Genomic DNA, 16,315 nt, shown 5'->3' on the forward strand with positions numbered 1-16,315 from the left:
TACAGCTCTGATTAGACCCCTAGCTTGGGAACCTCCATATGCCATGGGTGTGGCCCTAAAAAAAGATCCCCCCAAAAAAAACCCCGAAATATGTATTTTTCATTATTAAAATAATATACTTTTTTCTGATTATGAACATAACTTGGAAACCATGGGAAAAATACTCAAAGTACAAGGAGAATCAATTTACAGCTCAATGATGAATTACTGTTAAAATAAGTTGTCATGTTTCCAGTTTTTTCCTTTTATACACAGTATATAAGCAGGATCATCATCTAACTATCTATATATATAATATACATAGGCTTGATTCTTTCTCTTAATGAAGTATGATGAACATTCTCCTGTGTGGTTAAGAATCCCTTGAACACACGGCATTTAAATTGCTAAAATGTGTTCTTTTGCAAACATGCATGTAATATAGACATCTTTCCACTGGTCAGATATTTAAGGACTTGCCAATTTATCACTTCTACAACAAACATATACATGCTTTGAGGGGCCCAAAGACAAATAGGGCAATGCATGGAATCTTGTAGGAAGTGGATCTGGGGAAAACAGGAGGCAGCTTTTTCCAGGTGGCTGAAGAGAATATTTGCTCGTGGGTTGTTAGGCCTGGAGTAGATGTCCTCAGAATGGGACGTACTGTCAGTCAAGGTAAAGAGCCCTCCGTCACTCAGATGCTTGACCAGGCCGGGGTGCCTGCTCCCTGGGCGGGTCTGGCCTAAGCGCACTGACCTTCAAACCCTGAGGCAAAGAACCCCAGAGGCTTTGCCTAGGAATAGCGTACTGCCCAGGTACACATACTAGGCTCTCGGGCCATATGCCGCCACGTGCCAGGATCAGGGCCCCGCCCCATCCAGCTTCCCGCCACGCCCCTCACAGTCCGCATTCAGAGGCTCTCCCCGCAGCTCCGCCTCCCGGCGACCTCCGCAAGTCCTCCCGGCCCCCTAGAGTAGCCCCTCCCCCGGATGCGGGCCCCGCCCCCGCAATCCGGGCCCCGGGGCTGCCCCGCCCCGCGGCCCGTTCGCGAAGCGCGGGGGCGGGGCCCTGCGCGATGACGTGGGCGGGCGTGCGCCGTGACGGGCAGCGTCTCTGTTACTCAGCTGAGCGGCCGAGGCCGGACGACGCTGCCCGGAGCGCGGAGCCGCGAGCAGCGCTGGGTAACGGCCGCGGCGACCGCCGGGACGGCGCCAGTCTCCACCGCCTAGGTTTTCTGTTGCCGTTCGCTGCGCTGCCAGGTGAGTGTGGTGAGAGCTTGAGGGCCAGAGCCGGCGGCCCCGCGGTGTTTATGTTATTGTGCCGCCGCCGCCGCCACCGCCGCCTCTCTTCAGCCGTGACCCCCTCCCGGGAGTGGGGGCGGGAGCTCGCGGCGGGCGGGGGGCGCGCGGCCCGCGTGGGTGGCGCGGGAACAATAGCTGCGGGATAGGCGGGGGCCGCCCTGGGGGCGTGAGGCTGCGGGACCCTGGCGCGCCCCGCCTGCCCCCCACTCGCCCCCCGCCTGCCTCTCCAGCTCCGCCCGTCGGTCCTCAGGCGTTCTCCTAGCGCGGGTCCGGCGTCCGCGTATGGAGGGATAAATGAAACGGGAGGTTGGTGGCAAGTTCTGAAATACTTCGGCGAAGGTCGGAACGGAGGCGCCTAGGCGGCCCGCCGCGCCCTGGCTGCCTTCCCCGGCAGTGGAGAGCCGGGGAAAGCGTTCCGGTGGCCGGGACCCGACGCCTGCCCGGAGCCCACGGGAACAGTGTTTTGTTTCTCGGTGGTTTCTTTGTGCTTATGTTGTGGGCGAACGCAGGCGGCGGCGCAGAAAGACTGAGGTGGCCTTCAGCAGGGCTGCGAGGGAGAGCCCGGGCCGGTGGCTTGGGCGGGAGGTGCCCGTCAGGCTCGGCGCGAGCTTCAGTGGTCAGCGCGCATTTCTCATGAGGGTCACTCGGTGGTGACCTTTTGACTTTTTCACCCCACCCTCCCTTCTCTTTGTCTTGCACTTCTGTTCACAATCCTTAGGTCGTAGAACCGGGTCTATTTCAAGGTACCGTGATGAACACAAAAGTGTTTTATTTTCATTTTAATTTCTGAAAGTTTCCTATCATGTGTTTACTGTGGACTTAATAACATGTTGACTGCACGTTATCAGACAATGTCAATTGCTTACTATTTTTACCTCTGAAATTCAGTGATCTTTCCCGAAGAATTCTGGTCTGTCAGTCCATTGTGTTTTAAGATAAGCATCCAGCAAGTACCCCCTTGGTAATTAGAACATCTGTTTATTTCATTCATTCATTCATTCATTCAACAACTGTTCAGTACTCTACCCAGATGGAGAGTTTGAGGGTAAAGACAAATATCCTTTAATGGAAGAAGATACTTTGAATGGATGTACCTTTAAATGAGATTTAAATGAAATTATGTAAGTAATGTGTGTTAAAGAAGGTATAGCTATATTCTGGGTCATTTTACTGTTTTGGTAGTACATCTGGAATGTTAGGCGTAACCTTAAATGTATTAGGAAGTAGAGTTATATTTGGTCTAAATGTACAGCTTTCATGTATTTCTTTACAGTCATGTGTAATGTTTACTTCAGAATCCTCTGCTGTGGGTTAAGCCTAGGAGGTTAGATGCTGTGAGTGAACATGTTTAGTGCTGTACCTGACATAACCAAGCAGTCAGAATGGGACTTCCTTCAGGACAGGCCTGTCTTGGATCTGTGTCTCCAACACCTAGCCTGGAATATAGTAAGTGTTAAATAAAACTCAGATCACTGAAAAGCTCTTTACAATTGATAATATTGAAACTCAAGCCTTAACAAAAAGCATTTAATGTTCTTCGTAAAGTTTTGGAAGCCTCATGCAAACGGGTCACATCCAGATGGCTAAATGATCAGTTCGTATATATATTGTCTGTCACAACAGTAAGGGTTTTTGAATCACTTCAGTATCAATTTTTTTTCCTTATTACTTCTGAACTATCCTAAACTTAAATCTTGCTAAAATATTTTTTACTCTGTGTGTCTGTGTATGTGATATGTATATTTCAGTGATATTTCAGTAAGCCTCTAAAATGATTATTTATCCTTTTGTGAATATTACTTGAAATGTTTCTCGATACTCCTTTAAGTGAAAAAGTTAGACCAAAAGAAACAAATGGCATAAAAGTTTTATTAGAAATCCTTAATATCTAATTACATTTTATTAAAGTTTGTTAGAAATGTTTTGGACTAATAGTATTAGGCATATGGGTCTAAAACTCAAAATAATATTTATCCACAGTACATGTCTTTTCTTCTCCCTACTTAATATGTTTTAGCACTTATTTTGGATATGAAAGAATTTGAGGTGAGCTTAAGAGTGCAAATAAAGAAATAAAGTGATACTTTATTAAGATAGGGATGAAAATCTTGAGATACTAAACTTTTATTGCTTTACCTAGTTAAAGTATGTTAAATTCCAGTAAGGGTTACTGATACAAATCCTCTGGTCAGGCTTTAGGTGACAAACCCAAAGTGTTTTTGCTTTGTTTTCTAAACTCTGTTGGTTTTAAAGAATAACAGCTTTTTCAAGATATTATTCACATGCCATAAATTTATCCTTTTAGAGTGTGCTTCAATGGTTTTTAAATGTATTCACAAAATTATGCATTGATCACCTCTAATTCCAGGACATTTCATTACCTCCAAGAAGAAACCCCACACCCATCAGTAGCCACTCCCTGTTCAACTTTACCTTATTTTTAAAGGAAGAGATAGCACTGATTTTGTTTTAGTAAGTGTATGCATTAATGAATTTGAAAAGGACTCCTTCTAAGTATCCTGGCAGAGTGGGAAACTTTATCCTTCATATTACTTTATTTATTTTTTGTTGTTGTTGTTGTTGTTGTTGTTATTGTTGCTATTTCTTGGGCCGCTCCCGCGGCACATGGAGGTTCCCAGGCTAGGGGTCGAATCGGAGCTGTAGCCACCGGCCTACGCCAGAGGCGCAGCAACTCGGGATCCGAGCCGCGTCTGCAACCTACACCACAGCTCACGGCAACGCCGGATCGTTAACCCACTGAGCAAGGGCAGGGATCGAACCCGCAACCTCATGGTTCCTAGTCGGATTCGTTAACCACTGCGCCACGACGGGAACTCCCCTTCATATTACTTTAAATCCTGTGAGAAAGGCCACTTGAAAGGGAAATTCGTTTAAGAACAAATTTACCAAAATTAATGAAATTAGGTACTTAAATTTTGTTATTTATTAATTTAGTTAGTTATTTCTGTGCCCATGCCATGTGGAAGTTCCTCGGCCAGTGACTGAACCCAAGCCACAGCTGTAACCAGAGCCACAAGCAGTGGCAATGCTGGATCCTTAATCCACTGAGCCACCAAGGAGCTCCTAATCTTTAAATTTTTGTTTGCTGAGTGCCTAATATTGTGGAAATAACCTGTGTTTATACTCAGTGCTCACCAAAACTACTTGAAGTAATTTATTAAGTGACTAGTCACAAACTATCCTAGTGCCAATTAAGAGGTTGTTGAATAGAAGCCTGATTCTTAATGTCTTGCTTTGTCATTGAGTTGAGTTTTGAGACATATTTGTGTCATTTAAATAGTTGAGATGCTTTGTTGCATATGTATATAAAACAATGTCTGATTTTAAGATGCCCGCTCTCTAGAGGTCTCTGATCAAGTCAGTAGTATGGATGGTAGTCTCTCTGATTCATGTAGAGCAGGGAAGTCATCAAAGCCACATAGCTTTAGATGTAAATCATTTGTCTCTCTGAGCTGTGATGCTTATTGTCTTAGTCATGAGCTCTTTCCATGAACATTTAGTAGCTTTTTCTTCTTGCTTTAAGGCAGATTATTTGAACTTTGATTTCAGAAATGAGTCAACAAACTTTACTACGTAACAGGTGACAGGAGTATTAAAATAAGCTGTTCTATCATTCAGGGTCATAGGTGGAAGTAGACCTGTCTAGGAATCAGACCTAGGTTCATTTTTTAGTTCTGTCATCTGGACCTTGTCATCAGCAAGTTATAGAGGTGTAGGCAGGCAGCGTACCTTTTTGGTTAGAACTATAAACTGACACTGTTGGAATTTTTCTTCTTTTTAAATAGAAAAGTTGTTCCCCAAATAGATGGTTCTTCAGAAAACATACTAGGACAAAAGGAGTCCTTCTTGGGTGATATCAGAATCCCACATCAAGAATAGCAGTGAAAGTTAGATTTTTGTAATCTACAGAAGCAGAGAAAATTGTTGCATCAGATATTTTCTGTGATGGAGTTCCCATAGTGGCTCAGTGGTTAACGAACCTGACCAGTATCCATGAGGACGCAGGTTCAGTCCTTGGCCTTGCTCAGTGGGTTAAGGATCCGCCGTTGCCGTGAGCTGAGGTGTAGGCCGGTGGCTGCAGCTCTGATTGGACCCCTAACCTGGGAACCTCCATATGCCGTGGGTGAGGCCCTAAATTTTTTTTTTTTTTTTTGTGATGACTATACTTATAAGTCAAATAAAAAGCTTCATTATAAGGAAGGAGTTCTTTGGTTAGTAGATTTTTATTCATTCCACAGCACCATGCTTACTAACAAGACTGTGCTTTCAGACTTCGTGGAAAATATGAAAATGAAGAGTTTATTAGCTTCAGGAACCTCATGATCAAGGGTGGAATTTAATGCATACCTAAACAGTGCTTTTTTGTTCTATTAAAGATTGTGAGAGGGATTCCCTCCAAATGAACAAAAGCCTACCCTAAACCTCTGGGCAGGCCAAATTTCATTGAAATCCAATTTTTAAAATTATATATAAGGAGTTTTAGAATACTGCCGTTCTTTTTCAGGGTGGCAGGTTATATCACAAATATATGTCTCCATCTCCCATTACCCTTTGGTAGTGCATCAGGTTTGGCTAAAATATGCCAGCTCTTTGGAAAGTTAAGGTACCCAGACTTAACAGTGGCTGCTGCAAATCTAACTATGTGGTATAGGCTAGTTCAGGTTACATAACATCTTTAGGCCTGTTTTTTTTTTGTTTTTTTGTTTTTTTGTTTTTTTTTTTTAATGGCCACCCCCAGGGCAGTTCCTGGGCCAGGGATTGAATCAAAGCTGCATCTGCGACCTATACCACAGCTGCAACACCGCATCCTTTAATTCAACTGCACTGGGCAGGGGATTGAACCTGCACCTCTCTAGCAACCTGAGCAGCTGCAGTGGATTCTTAACCCACTCTGCCACAGCAGGAACTCCTTTGGACCTGTTTTATTTTCTGTCATATGAGAAAATGTGAAAGTGAAGAGTTTATTAGCTTCAGGAACCTCATGATCAAGGGTGGAATTTAATGCATAATCTCAGAGGCCTGTGAGGTTTAACTGCATGTGCAGTACCTGGAATGCTAGATGCAGGTATTAAGGAAATTTTAGCTGTTGTTATCACTTACTATTTTTAACTTGGAACAGATGCAAAATGCCAAGTAAATTTAGAATCAGAATACACCCATTTTCCCCACCTCTGCATCTCTGAGGGATTATTTAAAATTTGATTATTTCATCTAATATGAGTTGATTGAAATGATTTATCATTTAGACCAGTAATTCTCTCTGCCTTAAAAGTTTGGAAATGTTCCAAAAGCAAACATTAAAGGGAACATTTGCCACATATTCTGACACAAAGTTTTTTTTGCCCCTTTTATCTTTCCTACTGCAGAGAATTGCCTAAGCTTTCCTAGGTTTATTTTGATGGTAGCTAAAGGAATGGAAATCTAGGAGCTGAAAACAGCTTTATCATTACCCACTTTTTAAGAAAATGGAATCCTGTCACGTCTTTTAAATTTAATCTTATTGTGGTCTTTGACGCTGTGAAAATTGCAAATTTGTTAGAGACCAGGTAAGCACAACAGTTCATTAAGCATTTTGTAGAGGTTATTAGGTAGCATCTGGAAACTCTCTCTTCTTTTTCTATGTTTTTCTAAGTTTTCTATGAAGTGTTTCTGTGCTTATATTGATGTATTAAATTTCTTGCTCCTTCCTGAGGACAACAAAACTATGGTTTTGCGCAGGCAGTATTCATTGAGAAGCCATTTTAGTGATGTTGGCGGTTACAGGAAGTAGAAGTCATTTTCTCTTTTCAATGAGTATAGCTGAATGGGAGATTATAACAAACGTGTGAATTTATGTCCAAATACAAAAACCAAGTGTTGTTAGGCATTTCATTGGGAATTTCTTTTTTCTTTTTCTTTTTCTTTATTCCTTTTCTGTTTTTTTGTTTTTGCTTTTTTAGGGCCACACCTGTAGCATATGGAAGTTCCCAGGCTAGGGGTTTAATTGCAGCTGCAGCTGCCGACCTACATCACAACCACAGCAACACCAGATCCGAGCCTTGTCTGGGACAACCACCACAGCTCGTGGCAATGCCGGATCCTTAACCCACTGAGTGAGGCCATGGATTGAACCCACATCCTCATGGATACTAGTTGAGTTCACAACCTGCTGACCCAAAACAGGAACTCCTCATTGGGAATTTCTTTAGTCATCGGGTCTGAGAGCTGGATGTTGGGGCATTTGGGAACTAATGAACCATACATCTTTAGCCCCACCTTTTAAAATATACTCACTAGATGGGAGTTCCTATTGTGGCTCAGTGGTAATGAACCTGACTGGTATCCATGATGATGCTGTTCCATCCCTGGCCTTGCTCAGTGGGTTAGGGATCTGGCACTGCCGTGGGCTGTGGAGTAGGTTGCAGACGAGGCTTTGCATTGCTGTGGCTGTGGTTTGGGCCGGAAGCTGCAAGTCTGATTCAACCCTTAAGCCTGGGATCTTCAATATGCTGCAAGTGCAGCCTAAAAAGCAAAAAATAAAATAAAATATACTCATGAAATAAGCCAAAAAAGCAAGATATCTTCTAATATCTGGTTAAAGCTGAGTGTGGTACATGTTAGGTAAAATGTAAATCAGAAGAAAAGGGAAACCTTATAGTCACCTCACATCCATTTTAGAACAGCAGGATATCAAAATAAGTATCTGAAAAGTATGAAAATAGATAGTAGAGAAGAAAATGTTAACTGTAGTTCTCCAACTCTACTGTATTGAAGCTTCGAATACTGATGGCTAGATATTATGCTAAGAGCACTTTCTTAAGCTTTTCTCTGATACTGGGAAGTGTAGCCTTCACTACTTCTTGTTGCTAAGAGGCCAAAGCTCCCTCATATTTTGGGGACACTAGAAAAGAAAAACATTAAGCACAACTGCTTTGCTTGACATGAGGCATCAAAAACATTGGGAGGTTGCTATTTCCTAAAAGCTATTAGCCAGAGTGGAAACCCACCATTCCCTGCCTTGCTCCCTAGAGGGTGATTCTCTATCAGATGCCATTTAGGTCAGCCAAAAGTGAGGTAAAGGAAAGCCACCGCTGTATAGATTTCCCTGTGACTTAAGAAAGGGTCACTTTTCAGTCAAACCCCCCCAAAAAAACTGAAGCATCTGGATTTGTCTGTTACTGTTGGTAGTTTTTTTAAAGTTTTAGTGATTTTTATTTTTATTTTATTTACATTTTATCCTTTTAGTAGTATAATTACTTATTTTCAGAATTTCAAAGATTTAAAATGATACACAATAAGAAGTTTCCTTTTCCACCCTGTGCAGCCCAGCTACCCATTCCTTTGAGTGGAAACACTGTTACATTTCCTGTGAATTCTTCCAAAGACATTTTATGTGTGTGCAAGTAAATGCAGATGTATAATTCCTTTCCAAAAGGACTTTTGGTCCAGAAGTATTTCAGAATTATGGTTTGGTGATTTTTTTCTTTTCTTTTTCTTTCTTTTTTCTTTTTTTTTTTTTTTTTTTTTTTGGTGGCAGGAGGGAAGAAAGGGAGGGACTGTAAAAAGGTGATATAGTGCATTTACTATATTATCCAAAATGCTTAGCAAAAAGTGTGGGGTACCATTCTATAATTAAACACATGAATATTTTTGTATTAAAGCATAAATAGTACAGTAAGGATAAATGAAAATTACAAATAGTCTGTGGAATTTTTGGTTAGATTTTACACAAATGGGTTTGTTTTAAACTTATAAAAAACTTGTATTTCTCAGAGATTTATGGATTTCACAATTGCCAGTGAGGGATTGTGTATTTTACATATGTATATGTCCTCGGCCGCCCTCATTTTTTAAGTTGCATACCATACATATTACCCTTCACATTTTGTTTTTAACTTAACTGGCTTAGAGATGATTTCATATTAGTCCTATCAGTGCATAAATAGCATGTTTCTTCCTTTTTTTTTTTTTTTTTTTTAACACCTTCATGGTGTACCATTTGTCTTAGTTTGGGCTCCTATAACAAAATACAACAGACTGGATGGCTTAAACAACATTTATTTCTCACAGTCCTAGAAGTTGGGAAGTTCAAGATCAAAGTGTCAAAAGATCTGGTTCCTGGTGAGGACACTTCCTGGCTTTGAGATGTCACCTTCTCACTGTGTTCTCACATAGAGAAAGAGTACTCTGCTCTCTGTTACTTTTTTTTTTTCCTGTCTTTTTGCTATTTATTGGGCCGCTTCCGCAGCATATGGAGATTCCCAGGCTAGGGGTCCAATCGGAGCTGTAGCCATCAGCCTACGCCAGGGCCACAGCAACGCGGGATCCGAGCCGCATCTGCAACCTACACCACAGCTCACGGCAACGCTGGATCGTTAACCCACTGAGCAAGGGCAGGGACCGAACCCACAACCTCATGGTTCCTAGTCGGATTCGTTAACCACTGCGCCACGACGGGAACTCCTCTCTGTTACTTTTTATCACTAATCCACTACAGGGGCCCCATCCTCATGACTTCTTATAAACCTGATTACCTACATTATTACTTAAGGGTTATGGCTTCAATTTAAGAATTTTGGAAAGACCCCAAAATTCAGTCAGTAATAACATTATACAGGTATAAGGTTTGTTTAAGTAGCCCTCTCTATTTAGGTATATTTGAGGCATACTTAGATTGTTTTGAGTCTTTTGCTGCCGAAAGCCATGGTGCGGAGTTGCCATTGTGGCGCAGCGGAAATGAATCTGATGGGTAACCATGAGATTGCAGGTTTGATCCCTGGCCTTGCTCAGTGGGTTAAGGATCCGGCGTTGCCATGAGCTGTGGTGTAGTTTGCAGGTGCAGCTCGGATCTGGTGTTGCTTTGGCTGTGGTTGAGGCCAGCAGCTGTAGACTCCTAGCCTGGGAATATCCATATCCTGTGGGTGCGGCCCTAAAAAGCCAAAAAAAAAAAAAAAGAAAGAAAAAGAAAAGAAAGCCATGATGTACTGGATTACCTTGTGCATACATAATTCTAATGTGTAGAATGCACTTAAAAAGTGCAATTGCTTGGTTACAATGTATGTGCTTTTGCAGTTTCGATAGATATTGCTGAAGTGTCATCTGTAGAGGTTGTGCCAACTTACAGTCCACGGGCACTGTGTATGGATGACTGCTTCTTTCCTCATTGTCAGTATGAGTGAGATTAAATATCTTTTGTTTTTTAAAGACTGTTGGTATTTTTATTGTGAACTATCCATATACTTGCCTATTTTTCTTTTGGATTGTTACTCATCTTCTTAGATTTGTAGGATTTATTTTTATATTTTGTATATTTTATTTTTCCAGTTTACAATTTGCCCTTTAAATTTTCTGATGATGATTTTGTCATCCTGAAATTTTTTTCTAAGTAGTTAAATTTATCAATATTTACCAACTTTTAAATTGTATGCTGTGACTAGCAAGTCTTTCCCTAGCTCCAGATTATATGAAAATTTGCAAATGTTTTTTCTCTGATATGGCTGTGGACTGGAACAGAGAAGTAGGTTGGTAAGTAAGAAAAATGTGGGGTCCAGTGAGTCAAAAGGAGAATATGTAGGAAAGGAGATGGAGAGTACAAGTAGAGATTGGCCTTTGTTAGAGACATGACTTTGATCAAATAGGAGGGAATGCAGAAAAGCTGTGTGTTCTTCCAAGGGAATTTTCTGGCTGGAAGATGAAGACATCCTCTTGGCTTTCATCTTCTCTCATCGTTTCTGTTTTCTTAGTGAGATTGGTATGGGCAGAGGGGAATGGGAGTGTTTGAAGCAGTTTGCTAAGAAGTAGTGATTGTTTACTTAAGGGTTAGAAGTCTTGAATTTAAGGTCATATCAGCCTGGTTTTGTGACACCCCCTGCCCCCAGTGTGTTATTTATTTGGTTAGGTACAAGCACAGATAAAGCTGTGCTTTGATTCCTCTGGGGATGAGGTTTTGCCAGGTGTATCAAAGTTGTACAGAGAAACAGAATCTGTAGAAGATATAATATGTATGTATATGTGTATAAGTAAATTTCAAGGCATTTGCTAACACAATTATGGGGACTGACAAGTTGGAAATCTGTGGGGCAGGCTGGCAGGAAACTCTTGAAGCAGATGCTGCAGTCTTGAAGCAGAATTTCGTCTTCCTCAGGAAAACCTCAGTTGTGCTCTTAAGGCCTTTCAACTGATTGAATGAGGCCTATGTTATTGAGGATAATCTCCTTTAATTAAAGTCAACTGATTATGGATATTAACCACATCTATAAAATACCTTTACAGCAACAACACTTAGATGAATGTTTGATTAACAGGACTGTAGCCCAGCCAAGTTGACACATAAAACTAGGTGAGCATAAAAGAGTGAAAATCTGCCCTTTGCAGCAATGTGGGTAGAACCTAGAGAACATTATGCTAAGTGAAATACGTCAGAGAAAGACAAATACTGTATGATATCATCTATATATGGACTCAAAAAAATAAGACAGGAGTTCCTGTAGTGGCACAGTGGTTACCGGATCCGACTAGGAATCATGAGGTTGCAGGTTCGATACCTGGCCTTGCTTAGTGGGTTGAGGATCTGGTATTGCTGTGAGCTGTGGTGTAGGTTGCAGATGTGGCTCGGATCCTGCGTTGCTGTGGCTCTGGCATAGGCTGGTGGCTACAGCTCTGATTAGACCCCTAGCCTGGGACCCTCCATATGCCGCAGGAGCGGCCCTAGAAAAGGCAAAAAGACAAAAAAAAAAAAAAGACAAATCAATGTATATATAGCAGCCCAGAAAAACAGCCTCACAGATTTAGAAAACAAACCAGTGAACTAGTGGTTATGGGGTGTGGATAGGAACAGAGGCAAGATTAGGGTATGAGATTTAAGAAATACAAACTACTATGTATAAGATAGATAAGTAACAAGGATATATTATATAACACAGGGAATTATAGCCATTGTTTTATAATAACTTTAAAAAAAATTTTTTTTGGTCTTTTTTAGGGCTGTACCCGTGATATATAAAAGTTCCCAGTCTAGGGGTCTAATTGGATCTGCAGCCACTGACCTACACCATAGCTACAACATGGGATCTGAGCTACGTCTACGACCTACACCATAGCTCATGGCAATGCTGAAGCCTTAACTCACTGAGCGGGTCCAGAGATGGAACCCAGTGTCATCCTGGATACTAGTCTGGTTTGTTATCACAGAGCCACAATGGGAACTGCACTTCATGATAACTTTTGATGGAAAAATTCTGAATCACCATGCTGTACACTTAAAACTGGTATTTTAAATGTTCAATTAAAAATTTTTTTGAATTGAGGGAGTTCCCATTGTGGCTCAGTGGGTTATAAACCTGACTAGTATTCATGAGGATGTGGGTTTGACTTGTCTCAGATCCCAAGTTGTTGTGGCTGTGGCATAGGCTGGTAGCTGCAGCTCCTATTTGACCCCTAGCCTGGGAAGTTCCATATGCTGTAGGTGCGGCCCTAAAGAGAAAAAAAAAAAGTTAAAAAACTTTTTTAAACAGAAGGAAAATGAATAGGGGAATGAGGGCTTTTTAGAGGACATGTTTAGAGGAAAAGTGATGAATCATGAACTCTAACATGGGCAGGAAAGGAGGTGAAGTCAGGATGGATACTAAGAAAGTGGTAGCATCAATGTATTGAAAATTCTGTCTTTTTTTTTTTTTTTAAACCCAATGAACTTCATTATATTTATAGTTGTACACCCATCATCACAACCCAATTTTACAACATTTCATTCCCAAACCCCCAGCCCACCTTCCGCCCGCCGCTGCAACCTGTCTTCTTTGGTAACCATAAGTTTTTCAAAGTTTGTGAGTCAGTTTCTGTTCTGCAAATAAGTTCATTGTATCTTTTTTTTTTTTTTTTTTTTTTTTTTAGATTCCACATGTAAGTGATAGCATATGATGTTGGTGTCTCACTGATTAACTTCACTTAGCATGGTAATTTCTAGGTCCATTCATGTTGCTGCAAATGCCATTATTTCATTCATTTTCATAGCTGAGTAATATTCCATCGTGTTTATGTGCCACATCTTCTTTATCTACTTCTCTGTCAGTGGACATTTAGTTTGCTTCTATGTCATGGCTATTGTATATAGTGCTGCAATGAACATTGGGGTACACGTATTTTTTTGAGTCATGGTTTTCTTTGGATAGATGCCCAGGACTGGTATTGCTGGATCAAATGGTAATTCTCTTTTTATTTTTTTGAGGAATCCCCATATTGTTTTCCCTAGTGGTTGCACCAACTTACATTCCCACTGGCAGTGTAAGAGGGTTCCCTTTTCTCCACACCTTCTCCAGCATTTGCTGTTTGTAGACTTTGCCTTGCCTTTTTTTTTTTTTTTTTTTTTTTTTTGCTGCTTAGGCCCATACCTGCAGCATATGGAAGTTCCTGGGCTAGGGGTCGAATCGGAGCTGTAGCTGCTGGCCTGTGCCATAACAATGCTGGATCCTTAACCCAATAAGCGAGGCCACGTATCAAACCTGCATCCTCACAGATACTAGTTTGGTTCTCACCCGCTGAGTCACAATGCAAAATCCTGTTTGTAGACTTTTTGATGATGACTATTCTGGCTGGTGTAAGGTGGTACCTCATAGCAGTTCTGATTTGCATTTCTCTGATAATTAGTTATGTTGACAACTTTTCATGTGTTTTTTGGCTATCTTTACTTCTTTGGAGAATTGTCTGTTTAGATCTTCTGCCCCCGCCCCCTTTTTGTCTTTTAGGGCATCCCCCATGGCATATGGACGTTCCCAGGTTAAGGGTCAAATTAGAGCTACAGCTACTGGCCTACACTACAGCTACAGAAACGTGGGATCCAAGCCTGTGATATACACCATAGCTCACAGCAATGCAGGATCCTTAACCCACTGAGCAGGATAAGGGATTGAAGCCGTGTCCTCATGGATACTAATCAGGTGCATTACCACTGAGCCACAGTGGGAACTCCCATCTGCCAATTTTTTGATAGGGTTTTTTTTTTTTTAATATTGAGTTGCAGGAGGTCTTTATATATTTTGGAGATGAATCCCTGGTCAGTCACTTCACTTGCAAATATTTTCTCCCATTCTGTGGGTTCTCTTTTCATTTTGTTTAGGGTTTCTTTCGTTGTGCAAAAACTTTTTAAGTTTAATTAGGACCTGTTTGTTTATTTTTGTTTTTATCATCATTACTCTAGGAGGTGGATCTGAGAAGATAATGGTGTGGTTTATGTCAGAGAGTGTTTGGCCTATGTTTTCCTCTAAGAGTTTTATAGTGTCTGGTCTTATATCTAAGTCTTTAATCCACTTTGAGTTTATTTTTGTGTATGGTGTAAGGATGTGTTCTGATTTCATTCTTTTTCGTGTAGCTGTCCGGTTTTCCCAGCACCCCTTATTGAATGGGCTGTCTTTTCTCCATTGTATATTCTTGCCTCCTTTGTCATAGATTAGTTGACTATAGGTGTGTGGGTTTAATTCTGGGCTTTCTGTCCTTTTCCACTGATCTGTATTTCTGTTTTTGTGATAGGACCATATGGTTTTGATGATTGTAGCTTTGTAGTATAGTCTGAAGTCAGGGAGCCTGATTCCTCCAGCTCCATTTTTCTTTCTCAGGATGGCTTTGGCTGTTCTGGGTCTTTTGTGCTTCCAAATAAACTCTAAAATATTTTAGAATTTCTAGTTCTGTGGAAAATGTCCTTGGTAATTCGATAGATTGCCTTTGTTGGTATAGTCGTTTTGACAATATTGATTCTTTCAATCCAAGCACATGGTATATCTTTCCATCTGTTTGTGTCATCTTTGATTTCTTTCATCAGCATCTTATAGTTGCGGAGTACAGGTCTTTTGTCTCTTTAGGTAGATTTATTCCTAAGTATTTTGTTTTTTTTTTTTTTTTTTTTTATTTGATGGTAAATGGGATTGTTTCCCTAATATCTCTTTCTGATCTTTCATTGTTAGTATAATAGAAATGCAGTTAATTTCTGTGTATTAATTTTGTGTCCTGCAACTTTACCAAATTCCCGGATGAGCTCTCACAGTTTTCTGGTAGTGTCTTTAGGGTTTTCTAGGTATAGTATCACATCATCTGCAAACAGTGATAGTTTTACTTCTTCCTTTCCAATTTGGCTTCCTTTTATTTCTTTCTCTTCTCCGATTGCCCTGGCTAGGACTTCCATAACTATGTTGAATAGTAGTGACAAGAGTGGACATCACTGATTTGTTCCTGATCTCAGAGGGAATTCTTTCACCTTTTCACCATTGAGAATGATGTTAGCTCTGGGTTTGTCATGTGTGGCCTTTATTATGTTGAGGTAGGTTCCCTCGGTGCCCACTTTCTGGATGGTTTTTATCAGAAATGGGTGTTGGATTTTGTCAGAGGCTTTTTCTGCATCTATTGAGAGGATCATATGGTTTCTATTATTCAGTTTGTTAATGTGGTGTATCACACTGACTGGTTTGTGGATATTGAGGAATCCTTGCATTCCTGGGATAAGTTCCACTTGATCGTGATGTACAGTCCTTTTAAGGTATTGTTGGATGTGGTTTGCTGGTATTTTCTTGAGGATTTTAGCATGTGTTCATCAGTGATATTGGTCTGTGACTTTCTTTTTTGTGGTGTCTTTGGTTTTGGTATCAGGATGATGGTGGCCTCAGAATGAGTTTGGAAGTATTCCTTCCTCTGCAACTTTATGGAATAGTTTCAGAATGATAGGTGTTTAACTCTTGTCTAAATTTTTTTATTTAATTCGCCTGTGAAGCCATCTGGTCCTGGACTTTAATTTGTTGGAAGTTTTAAAATCACTGTTTCAATTTCAGTGCTTGTGATTGGTTCATTCTTCTTTTCTATTTCATCTTGGTTTAGTCTTGGAAGACTGTACTTTTCTAGGAATTTGAGCATTTCCTCTAGGTTGTCTGGCATATAGCTGCTTGCAGTCTCTTATGATTGTTTGTATTTCCGTGATGTCCATTATAATATCTCCTTCTTCATTTCTAATTTTATTGATTTGAGTCCTCTCTCTCTTTTGCCTGGTAAGTCTG

At 40.9% G+C, this 16,315-nt stretch overlaps 1 protein-coding gene across 47 annotated transcripts in view; it reads left to right on the top strand.

Moving 5' to 3' along the window:
- Positions 1-1,118: 1,118 nt before the first annotated feature.
- MAPK8 (mitogen-activated protein kinase 8) overlaps positions 1,119-16,315 on the top strand; it is a 119,825-nt gene continuing 104,628 nt past the window's right edge. For 8 of the 47 annotated variants that reach the window (XM_084996619.1, XM_084996601.1, XM_084996613.1 and 5 more), the window contains exons 1-2: positions 1,119-1,241; positions 2,557-2,729. The gene's annotated coding sequence lies outside the window, so the exon portion shown is untranslated. Of the gene's footprint in view, positions 1,242-1,371; positions 2,027-2,556; positions 2,730-6,670; positions 6,851-16,315 lie in introns of those variants that run through there. The other 39 variants (XM_021073087.2, XM_084996587.1, XM_021073085.2 and 36 more) reach the window with 12 other exon arrangements.

The sequence above is a fragment of the Sus scrofa genome, chromosome 14 (assembly GCF_054392235.1).
Source record: "Sus scrofa isolate SSC_HxYL_T2T_F1_AM1 chromosome 14, Sscrofa_HxYL_maternal_Yorkshire_Landrace_v2.0, whole genome shotgun sequence".
NCBI classification, from domain to species: Eukaryota; Metazoa; Chordata; class Mammalia; order Artiodactyla; family Suidae; genus Sus; species Sus scrofa.